Below are 10919 nucleotides of genomic sequence, written 5' to 3' on the forward strand. Positions count from 1 at the left end.
AAGACCAAAGGTCAGATCCCAGCAGGGAAAACACCAGATCCTTCAACTACATTTTTAGCATCTGGCTCTTGGCTGCATCATGAAATCCAATGTACTTGAATGGTCTATTCTCTTTCCTAGTTTTTTGCCTGTGGCAGATGTGATATTCTTCGGGACCACCTCACTTGATTCCTGAAGCTTTCTTCAACAAATATCCCACGTTTCTTGATATCCAATATCCTGACTTTCCCACTGCAATTTGGGATTCCCCTTCCTAGCTTCACTGAAGACCCAATTATCACATCTATCCCTCCCTATGTAACTGTAAAACTGAGGTAAGCTATCTTTGATAGTCACTTAACTGCCACAAAATATTAGCACAAAAGGACAGGAGGCACATGAAGTACTTGCTCTCAACTCAAATGCAAGGAACAAAGATGCATCTATACCAGTCAAAATTCAGCTGCCTTAACTGACAATACTAACTTATTCTCAGTCATTGTATAATGACATTGTATAGTGTCCATAACAAAAATATCATAAATCTCAAGAACTATTTGTTTTATCTGTACAAAGTTGAAACTGAAATCTTTAATAATGTTTAGTAGCTGTTATTGGTGTTTTTCCTTTATGTAAGACAGGGTTTCATGTAGCTCAGATTGACCTTGAATGAAATTGCTATGTCTATGAGAGGCAAACCTTGAAAGTGGCCTTATAGCCACTTTCCATGAACTTTGAATACAGGTCTATACACCATGCCCAACTTTTAATAATATTTTGTTATTTCTGGTTACATTTTAACCTTTGTTCATCCCTTACAAGTAAGAAATTGGGTTTTCTATGAATCTGATTTGACTGAATTTATTGAAAATGAACCACTTACAGGTACATATACACACATGTGTGCGCAAAAATCACACCTGTGTACATGCATACACTCAGATCCACACCTCTCTAAACCCTCCCTAACACACACATGAAGAGGGGGAGGAGAGAGATTTTATGAAGAGTCAATATTTTCGTTTGTTTGTTTTGTTTTTCAGGACAGGCTTTCTCTATGTAGTATCTAGGGTCCCTTGCTGTCCTGAAACTAGCTGTTGTAGACAAGGCTGGACTCACCTGCCTCTGGCTCCTGAATGCTGCAATTAAAGGTGTGCACCACCACAGCTTGGCTGAGTTAATACTTCCTATAGGCTTCTACATTCATAAAGTGTTTTAACATGCTACTGACCTAAGTATTACTTGCTGAGCCCAAAATGAATCAAGAAGGATTACCTAGACAGCCACGTGATGCTTGTTTTAAAGCATGGTCATATGTGATAAACTCTGCACCCCTTCCTAGTACCTCACTGGTCTCTTCCCTGGCTATTACTGTGCTCTTTATACTTTATGTTCTGGGTTAACTAGGATAAACACGGTTAGCTAGAATAAACACTGATAACTAGGATAAACAGAGTTAACTAGGATAAATACAGTTAACCAGGATAAATACTGGTAACTAGGATAAATATGATTAGTGAGGATAATCATGGTTAACTGAGATAAACATTGTAAAGTATCTAGAAGAATCCTGTTGAAATATCTTTGTTTTTTTCCCTTAAATTACCAAGACAAATAGGTAATTGTAAATGGCCCTTAATACACCTTCAATTGATTAACTGTTCACAGTGAGGTAAGATATGTCACATTTTCAACCATTTCTTCCCTACTACCCAAATATACTTCATTTCATCAAACACTGCAGAATTCTGTAGAATACTGAGCTTAGTTGTATAGTTTTGTGGGTAAAAACAGCTATGCAATTATGTCTATGTCACATAAGGTCCATTCTTGCCTTCTTGATATCAGACATCGTGTTGTACATCCTTCCATTTTTTCACACATGACTACAAAGAGTGAAGGCATATTGAAAGACTCACACAGTGTACATTATTATTGTTATCATTATAGTAGAATATTATATTATAACATCAAAATTATTTAGCACTTAGAGAAAAGTTAATTGTAAATGATACCTTTGGTTTTTTATTTTTTTATTTATTTATTAAAGATTTCTGCCTCCTCCCCACCACTCCCTCCCAATTGCCTCCTCCTCCCCCAGCCAACTCTCCCTCCCTCATCAGCCCGAAGAGCAGTCAGGGTTACCTGCCCTGTGGGAAGTTCAAGGACCTCCCACCTCCTTCCAGGTCTAGTAAGGTGAACATCCAAACTGCCTAGGCTCCCACAAAGCCAGTATGTGCAGTAGGATCAAAACCCAATGCCATTGTTCTTGACTTCTCAGTAGTCCTCATTGTCTGCTATGTTCAGCGAGTCAGCTTTTATCCCATGCTTTTTCAGATCTAGTCCAGCTGGCCTTGGTGAGTTCCCAATAGAACATCCCCATTGTCTCAGTGTGTGGGTGCACCTCTCGCATTCCTGAGTTCCTTGCTAGTGCTCTCCCTCCTTCTGCTCCTGATTTGGACCTTGGGATTTCAGATTTAAAACTTCAAGTAGGATACTAGCTCTTACTAGTCTTCTAGGCACAGCTTTTTAGATGCCTTCCATTTTAAGCTGTGCGCTGAACATAAATAGAGTCTCTCTTATTTCCATTACTATGGAAACCAAATGAAATTGCTTACATAATAATTATTTACCCTTGGTCTTGAATCATAAATTTGATCGAGCCCATTAAATTCTAGAAATGTGATGGCTAAATGCTGATATCCCTATGTATAGAGTCATTGGGCTGATTAATCTGGTTGAAAAGAAGGTAATGCTGATCTAAATTTATGCAGAGGAGAAAAGAGGCTGCTTGGAGAGTTTTGAACTTTCTGAAAGCACATATGACCATTTTTAGATGCTGGAATACCGTGAGTGTTTTCTGCATTCAGGAGCTGTGCAGTTCATTAATGCCCAAATGGCTGAAGCCTTAAATTAACAATCTCCAAATTTCACGTCAAAATGAATTTCAAGATTAAAATATAGAAACCTAAAGCATCAATGTGTTCTTTCAATAGGGAGAAACAGACAAATAAAAATATACTAAAAAAGAAGGGGCCAATTCACATGATTGCTATTTTACTGAAACTGAATGCTTACACAAGAAAACAGAGCGGAATAAAATTATAAGGCTACAGTGCCAGTGAGCAACACCAATTACTTGTTTATTTAAAGAAGATGAAACTGAGTTACAATTTGAATCCACATTAAATTAGTGTTTTTTGATAATTATAATAATTATTTATGTGTCACCAGGGATCAGAAACAGATTTCCTGTACACTAGACAAACATCCTCCCTCTTCACTATATTTCAGGGCTCTCTTAGGCTTATCTTTATTTCTTTTTTTTCTCCCGAGACAGGGTGTCTCTGTGTGACACTTCTGACTGTCCTGGAACTTGCTTTGAAGACCAGGCTGGCCTTGAACTCACAAACATCCACCTGCCTCTGCCTTCCAAGTGCTGAGATTAAAGGTGTTATCCACCACCACCCAGTGCTCATTATTTCTTAAAGATTACAGGTTAATTTACTTTACAGGTTTAAGATTACTTTAATCTTAAAGATTAAAGTCCAGGGAAGATTCAACCAAAGTTGGTGAATCATCTCGCTATTTCTGAGTGCCTCAAGTACTTGATGCTTCTCTGTGGATCTTTTAAGAAGTCAGCATTAATTTAATAGTGTCAAGTTCCAAATCCTAAATAAATGGCTGAGAATTCTGTTTAGCATATTAAATTGTACGTGACCACCAGGTTCTCCCAGCATCTCTCAGTCCCTACCTGTTATGGAGGATGCCTGGTATACCCTTCCTTCTACCCTAAACTTTCTAGACCAGGCCCTGGGTTACCTTTCTCCTGTATAATCCAGGTATTTTGATTACCTATCACTTTCATATCTTTAAATTTCTGGCTGCTGTACCTGGTTCCCCTCTCTCCCATCTCCCTTCCCCTCTTTCTCTCTCCATATTGCCAACTTCAACCTGGTCTTGTTCACTCGAGTCTCCCAGATATTCCTGCCTCTGACTATGTTCTCCCATATATCTACCATAAATTTTCTCAAACACCATACCTAGGAGCTCTTAAGTTTTTTTCTTTCTTTTTTATTCAAATAATATTAAATAGCACTAATATAAATGATAGTATGTGATTAATTATGTATGTAATTATATAGATGATGATCATATATATTATGCTACTTATACAATGTTTTAACTGAAGAGCCATAGACAATCTTACAAAACCCTAGCATCATAAGAAAACTCTTTTAAAAAAAATTCTTGGTTAGGCTGACAGCTTTTGAGCCTGCATGTGACTGACCTAAGTGCTCTACATATGTGTGAAAGTTATGTAGCTTGATCTGTTTGTGGTTTCTTAGCAGTGGAATCAGGGCCTGTCCCTAACACTTGAGTCACTTTTGAAAACCTATTCCTCATACTGTGTTGCCTTGCCAGACAATTCAAAGAGAGGAGCTTAGTCCTATCTCAACCTGATATGTTGAGTCCCATGGAAGGCCTGCCCCTTTCTGAACAGAAACAGAGGAGGAGTGGATGGGGATGGGACATAAGTGAAGTGGGGGGAGGGAAAAGATGGAGAGAATGGAGGGGAAACTATGGTTTGGATATAAAATAAATGAAAACGATTAATTAGTTAAAAAAAGTTATTGATTAGAAGAGGTCAAGAGATTCCCAAAACAATATAGACTGTTGCTATTTTCTTTAGCTGCCTCCCCCAGGTATAAGGTAAGTCTCTATTGTTAAAAACACCATACAGATGAGATACAGGACTCAGAAAATTTAAGCTGGATCGGACCTAAATGCTTCCCATTCCAAGATTAGTTTTTATAGTACTGAAATTTGCTATACAAGTTACTAAAGAAGGGAAGCAATGAGCAGTCCTATCCAGGTATGATGCTTATGAACCACAACAGTGGCCAGAATGGCAAGATACTCGTGAAGGTATATTAATAACATATATAGCTTGTAAGTAGCCCTCAGTTGTCTAATAAAAGTTAAGGCCTACTGAGCAACATGAACGAATTTGTGTGTATTACCCAAAACCTCCTTAACTACCCAGGGTTAGTAAGCACATGGATCTTAAAGAAGAACCCACTATACTGAAACAATATGGCTGCTTAAACAAGAATAAATAATGACAATACCTATAGATATGCTAATGAGGAAGAAAGAATTTGTACAACTTAAGATTCCCCACCCTGTGACAAAGAATAATAGACATAAAATCAGCTAAGAAAGGGAGACTTAGGCTTCCCCACAATTGAGCTTGTAGTTGGTAATATAATACCAAGTGGTCGGACCTGAAATAAACTACTTAAAACAATATACGCACCTTCCACCCTAGACTATGGCCAAGTTCGGCCGTAACTTCGCAGAGAAGGCCCCGGGGCTAGTATCCACTGCTGTGACATACTTGAAGCCTCGATTGGCCACATTTTGGCAATACCCCAATGTTGAACTGGTTCCCCCAACCCCTGCTGAACTCACTGCAACTATTCAGAGTGCGAAAAAAATAATTCAAAGTGCTAAAACTGGTAGCCTCAAGCATCTTACAGTTAAGGAAGTTGTGCTGAATGGTTTGGTGGCCACCGAGGTGTGGATGTGGTTTTATGTCAGAGAGATCATAGGCAAACGTGGCATCATTGGCTATGATGTGTGAAGACTGACCTTCACATCTGATTTTATTTGAGTTTTTTCGATATTCTTGGACCACATTTAATGAGACTGCTATCTGAATAAAAGACCAACTGTCAAATAAAATATATATATATATGCATCAGGCTCTCTCTGTCTCTCTGTCTCTCTTTCTGTCTCTCTCTCTCTCTCTCTCTCTCTCTCTCTCTCTCTCTCTCTCTCTCTCTCTCTGTGTGTGTGTGTGTGTGTCTGTCTGTCTCTCTGAACATATACACACATATATGCATTTATATGTGGAGCAATATTAATCAAAGTTTTAGCAGTCATAAATTTGAGAGGGAGTTAAAGGAGGCTTGGGAGGAGCTGGACAGAGAAGATACATGGATGCAATTGGAGGGAGGAAGACAAAAGAGGGAAAGAAAAGGAAGAAGGGCAAGAGGGAAATTATGTGATTACATTTTAATTAGAGTTTTTTTTTAGAGTTTTAAAGTAAAATCAAGTATTTATCACACCAGAAGCAAAGAAACATCAGGAATTCTAGATGTAAAAACAGGCATAAAATATACAAAATGTAGAGGCAAGGAAGTGACTCTATTAGGACATTGCTTCTCAATGAAATAACAAGGACTACAAGTTCACAAACATCTCTTAACTCACAGACCATGTGACTTAACTCCTCCCTCACCTGATGGGGTTCATGTGCTGTATCCAACCCATATCTGGTGTAGTGCATGTGACTACATCCATCCCATGGCCAGTGTAGGTCATGTGACTGTATCCATTTCATAGGCAATGTAGTTCCCATAGTCTGATCACAACAATGAGTGATATATCTTGCTGATGTGCTGTGCAGCTACAATTTTGTTTGTTATATAAAATAAAATTATCTCCTTATATTCAAATATTTTGTCCTATAAAGTCTTAACACTTTAATATTACTTAATAGTGTACACAAATACCTTACTTGGTTCAACAGAAACTCTGGTGTTTCATGAAAAGATAATTTTGGATTATCTTTCTTTTACATTCATACATTTCAGCTTGAAAGCTAGTCAGGTAAAATGGAGCAGTGGCTTAAAATAATTTTGAAATACATTTTAAAATGTTATAAGTTAAAATTTAAATATTCTTATAGTCATGATTTTCCCCTATGATTAATTTTCACAATATCATTCTGCCCAGGAGAACAACATTAAAATTTTATCTATATCCTCATAAGTTTATACTTTTGACAAATGTCATAGACCCGTGTGTACCTGTGGAATGTTGCTAACAGTATAAATGGAGTTTGTGTGTGTGATTGAATAAATATCTTTGTGACAAAGAAAGAGCATCACACTAGAAACAAAAGACTTCCTTTTGTAAAGGATAAGTTTTAAAATCTTATTTAGAAATATGTGTTAATCTATAATTTTATACATTACTTCTGAGGTAGATTAATAATACTTTGGTAGAATATTAGATGAGATTTTAGGATACATTTGGTTTGATAAAGTTCTGGTTTCATAGGCATTCTATAAAGAATGAGGCAAAAAGATATGTTGTCTTATATAGAAACATCACTGGAAGTTAGCAAATGAAATGAAAGCAGAAACAAAAGAGCAAGGTATTTAGGAGGAAGGGAAGGAAAGAACAGTAACTGGTTATATAACTGGACAATCCTAAACTATCAGTGACAAAAGAGAAGGAATGGAGCAGCATCACAAGCTTGAGAGGTGTAGACATCTGAGTCAATGAAGGTTAAAAATAAAAATATCCATGGAAACATGCATCTAAAAGTAATACAGCATCTTAGCACAAGGGACTGTGATGTGGGAGTGTCATATATCAATCTGTTGATTTCATTGGTTCAGCAATAAATAAACTGCTTGGCCCTGATAGGTTAAAACATAGGTGGGAGGAGTAAACAGAACAGAATGCTGGGAGGAAGAGGAAGTGAGCTCAGAGACGCCATGCTCCCCACTCCCAAGCAGACACATGTGATGAAGCTCCGACTCAGGAAGGACGTAAGCTAGAATCTTCCCGGTAAGCGCACCTCGGTGCTACACATTATTAGAAATGGGCTAGTCCAGGTGCGAGAGTTAGCCGAGAAGAGGATAGATATAATGGGCCAAGCAGTGTTTAAAAGAATACAGTGTCTGTGTAATTATTTCGGGGCATAAGCTAGCAGGCAGCCGGGGTGCTGGGGATGCAGCCCTGCTGCTCCTATTACAAGAGGACTGACTTAACATTCAGCCCCATTCATTCACATTCCTCTTATGCTCCACCTTGACTTTGGGTTTAGTCAAACTATGTGTATTTCTGAGTCTCTCTCTCTCTTTCTCTCTCTTTCTCTCTCTCTCTCTGTGTATGTATGTTGTGTATGCATTTATGTGTGTGTGAGATGGACGTTGATAGAATTTTCACTTGTCTGATACAAAACAAAGAGAAATGATAGACATCGTAAATGTACCATGTGAAATGGTAAATTATGACAGATGCTGTACAGGCTAAGAAGATCAGAAGGTCTTATGAAAACTGTGATGAATGAAAATTGATTGCTTGGAATAAAAATTTTACAAAACAGTTTATTGAACCTAAGATGAGAAGAAAGAATATCTCAGTTAAAGTATTTTTACCTTAAAACAATTTTCCACTTGTACTCATCTTTAATAGTTCCTAGAAATATGACTATCGAAACTCATTGTAGACTTGATTGATTACTGACGTTATATTTTATCTGAAAAACCCTTTGTGACACAATCTCATGTGATTCTAGCATGTAGAAAACATGTAGGCATTCCTTATACTGTTTCCTAACTACCCAACTGCTCTTCAATTACTCTAGACAGGTATAAAATACTGCATATTCTAGTTCACATTAAACATTTCATTTATTTTTATTATTCTAATGAAAGTCATATACTTATCTACCTTGTAGGATGAATGAAGATGAACTAAATATCTTATGAAAACGAACAGAAATTAAAGAGCACATTGTGAAGCGTTTTGCGCTATTAGCTTTGAGCTATGAGTGAAAATTATTATTATTGTGGGAGCATTTTCTGCCAAATGTTTTTAATGTAATATGTTTATTAGTGGCAAGATATAGTATATTGCCACTCAAAGTGCAGCAACTAAATGCTTTGTGGTATTCGCTATAGTAATCAAAGCTTGTTAAATGTTATCACTAAACATTTTGTGGAGATATGCATTGTGAAAAAGATTCTGATTTATAAAATATTATAGCTTTAACATATGTAGAAACACTGTAGGTGTTTTTCTCCCAGGATTCTTAATATTATTTCTACTAAAATCATCTTTCTGCCAGTACTTTTGCAAGTGCTCATGTTCACAGGTGTGTGTGTGTGTGTGTGTGTGTGTGTATGTGTGTGTTTGTGTTTGTGTGTCGGGACACATAGATTATTGAGTTTATGTACCTAAGGGGACTGATCTGATTCCAAGGAAGAAGTAGCCTTGCAGACATTTACAACTATTAATGAAGTCTACATATCACACAAAAATTAAGGCAGAAGATAACTGCAATTTTTTGAGACTTTCTCATAGAAAGCAAATTGGGGTATGTGAATCCATGTCAAATATCCCCCAGTTAACTCCAAGACATTGTGCAATAGAGATACATTGAAGTATACAGTAGAGTATAGTAAAACTTCATAATATTCATGAAAAAGTTTTAGTAGTCAGTGTCATTGACTAATCATGAAAAAATAAATTAAGTGAAGGCTAGACAGGATGGACACAAAATGGGTAAAGATACAAAGAAGTTCAAGAATCTGCAAATATTTTAGTGCTCCCAATGAAATTATTATTTTTATGGAATTGGAAATAGGGTCTTTGATTATCTGTTCTGTGTCTATGGCTTTTATAGTGGGGGGGTTCCTTGAGTTTTTTAAACAAAGATAAAGTTAGTATTGTTATTTTAATGGAAATAAATGAAAAATAGTAGAGAGATGAAATGGACAGTTTCCAAGGCTTAGAAAGTTATTTTCTTAATGAATAGAGCTACATGGTAACTGAAGCCATAGAGGATTCAGCGGCAATTATGCTGATCAACCAAGCAAAGGGAATCGGTGACTAGAAACGTGCTGGAAGAATGTTGTCACCCCACCGAGCAATGAATCTCAGACAGCACCTGATGGCCTGTATGGATAACTACTCATGTAAAATAAAGGACGCACTTATAAAAGTGAGCACTAATAGGAATGCAAAGTTTGCATTGCCTCAGATAAAACATTTATTATTTTTCAATTATCCAGCCTCATCATCCTTCCTTCACTTCATCATTCTCGATATTTCATCATCAACCGTGAATTTTGTGAACAACTTTTGTTTTATTTCTTCTGTCATTTTATTTTGCTTTTTAAGTGTAAAACGATAGACGTCAAATAGTGTGAACTGTTAGGTTTTCCTTTGTGAATTGATCATTGTTGATTGATCATAAGAACAGTTTTGACTTTATCTTAACTATAAGGAACAACTCTTGAATGGCATTAAAATTTTAATTTTATAGTGTACAATTTCATATGATGTTTCAGATTGATAATAAATTATTTTTTAAAAAAGTTTATGATTACACCATGGATGATATAACCAGTAATGGACAAGAGAGGAGGCAGTGAGTCTGACTGGGGAAGCTGTGGAAATAAAAGAAACCATGATTGGTTTTGCTCGATTCTGCTTATACCATGATCAAGATCTGCAATGGACAGTGCATACCAAATATCATCTAATTATTTAAGCTCCTTAGGACCTATCCCTAATTATATCACAAGAATTATCAGCTTTATCTTAGTAAGTACTTCTCCTTATATATGTGTCTTTGATTTATGTCAGACTCTCACAATTGGAACCAGAACACAGACATTAATCAATATAATGGACAAATCATTGCTAATAACATGTGTGAACATTAAACTTTGAAGCAGTAAATATCCAATAAAATGGTTTTAGTTAAGATGACAGTTGTGCAGTTAGTGACAGTGACTGAGTTTGGGAACTGTCAGGAGTGAGATGGAAAGGAATTAAGAGACTATATTCATTTTGGATTGTAGTACATTTAAATTTAGATAGCCAGAACACACATACTTTATTTTATAAATGTAAAGATATGTTGCAGTGAAGAGGTGAGCAAGCCTGCTTTTCATCCTGCATGGCTCCTGCATGGTTAACTTTATACCCAAAATAACAATACACAAACTGTCTTCTTTTAAACACTGCCTGGCCCATTATATCTAGCCTCTTCTTGGCCAACTCTCAAATCTTGCTTAACCCATTTCTATTAATGTGTGTAGCTTACTGGGAAGATTCTAACCTGCGTC

The 10919-nt window shown here is 36.6% G+C and overlaps 1 pseudogene; it reads left to right on the forward strand.

Moving 5' to 3' along the window:
* Nucleotides 1–5314: 5314 nt before the first annotated feature.
* On the forward strand, nt 5315–5702 carry LOC142835249 (ATP synthase F(0) complex subunit g, mitochondrial pseudogene; annotated as a pseudogene).
* Nucleotides 5703–10919: the final 5217 nt, after the last annotated feature.

The sequence above is a fragment of the Microtus pennsylvanicus genome, chromosome 14 (genome assembly GCF_037038515.1).
Source record: "Microtus pennsylvanicus isolate mMicPen1 chromosome 14, mMicPen1.hap1, whole genome shotgun sequence".
NCBI lineage: Eukaryota > Metazoa > Chordata > Mammalia > Rodentia > Cricetidae > Microtus > Microtus pennsylvanicus.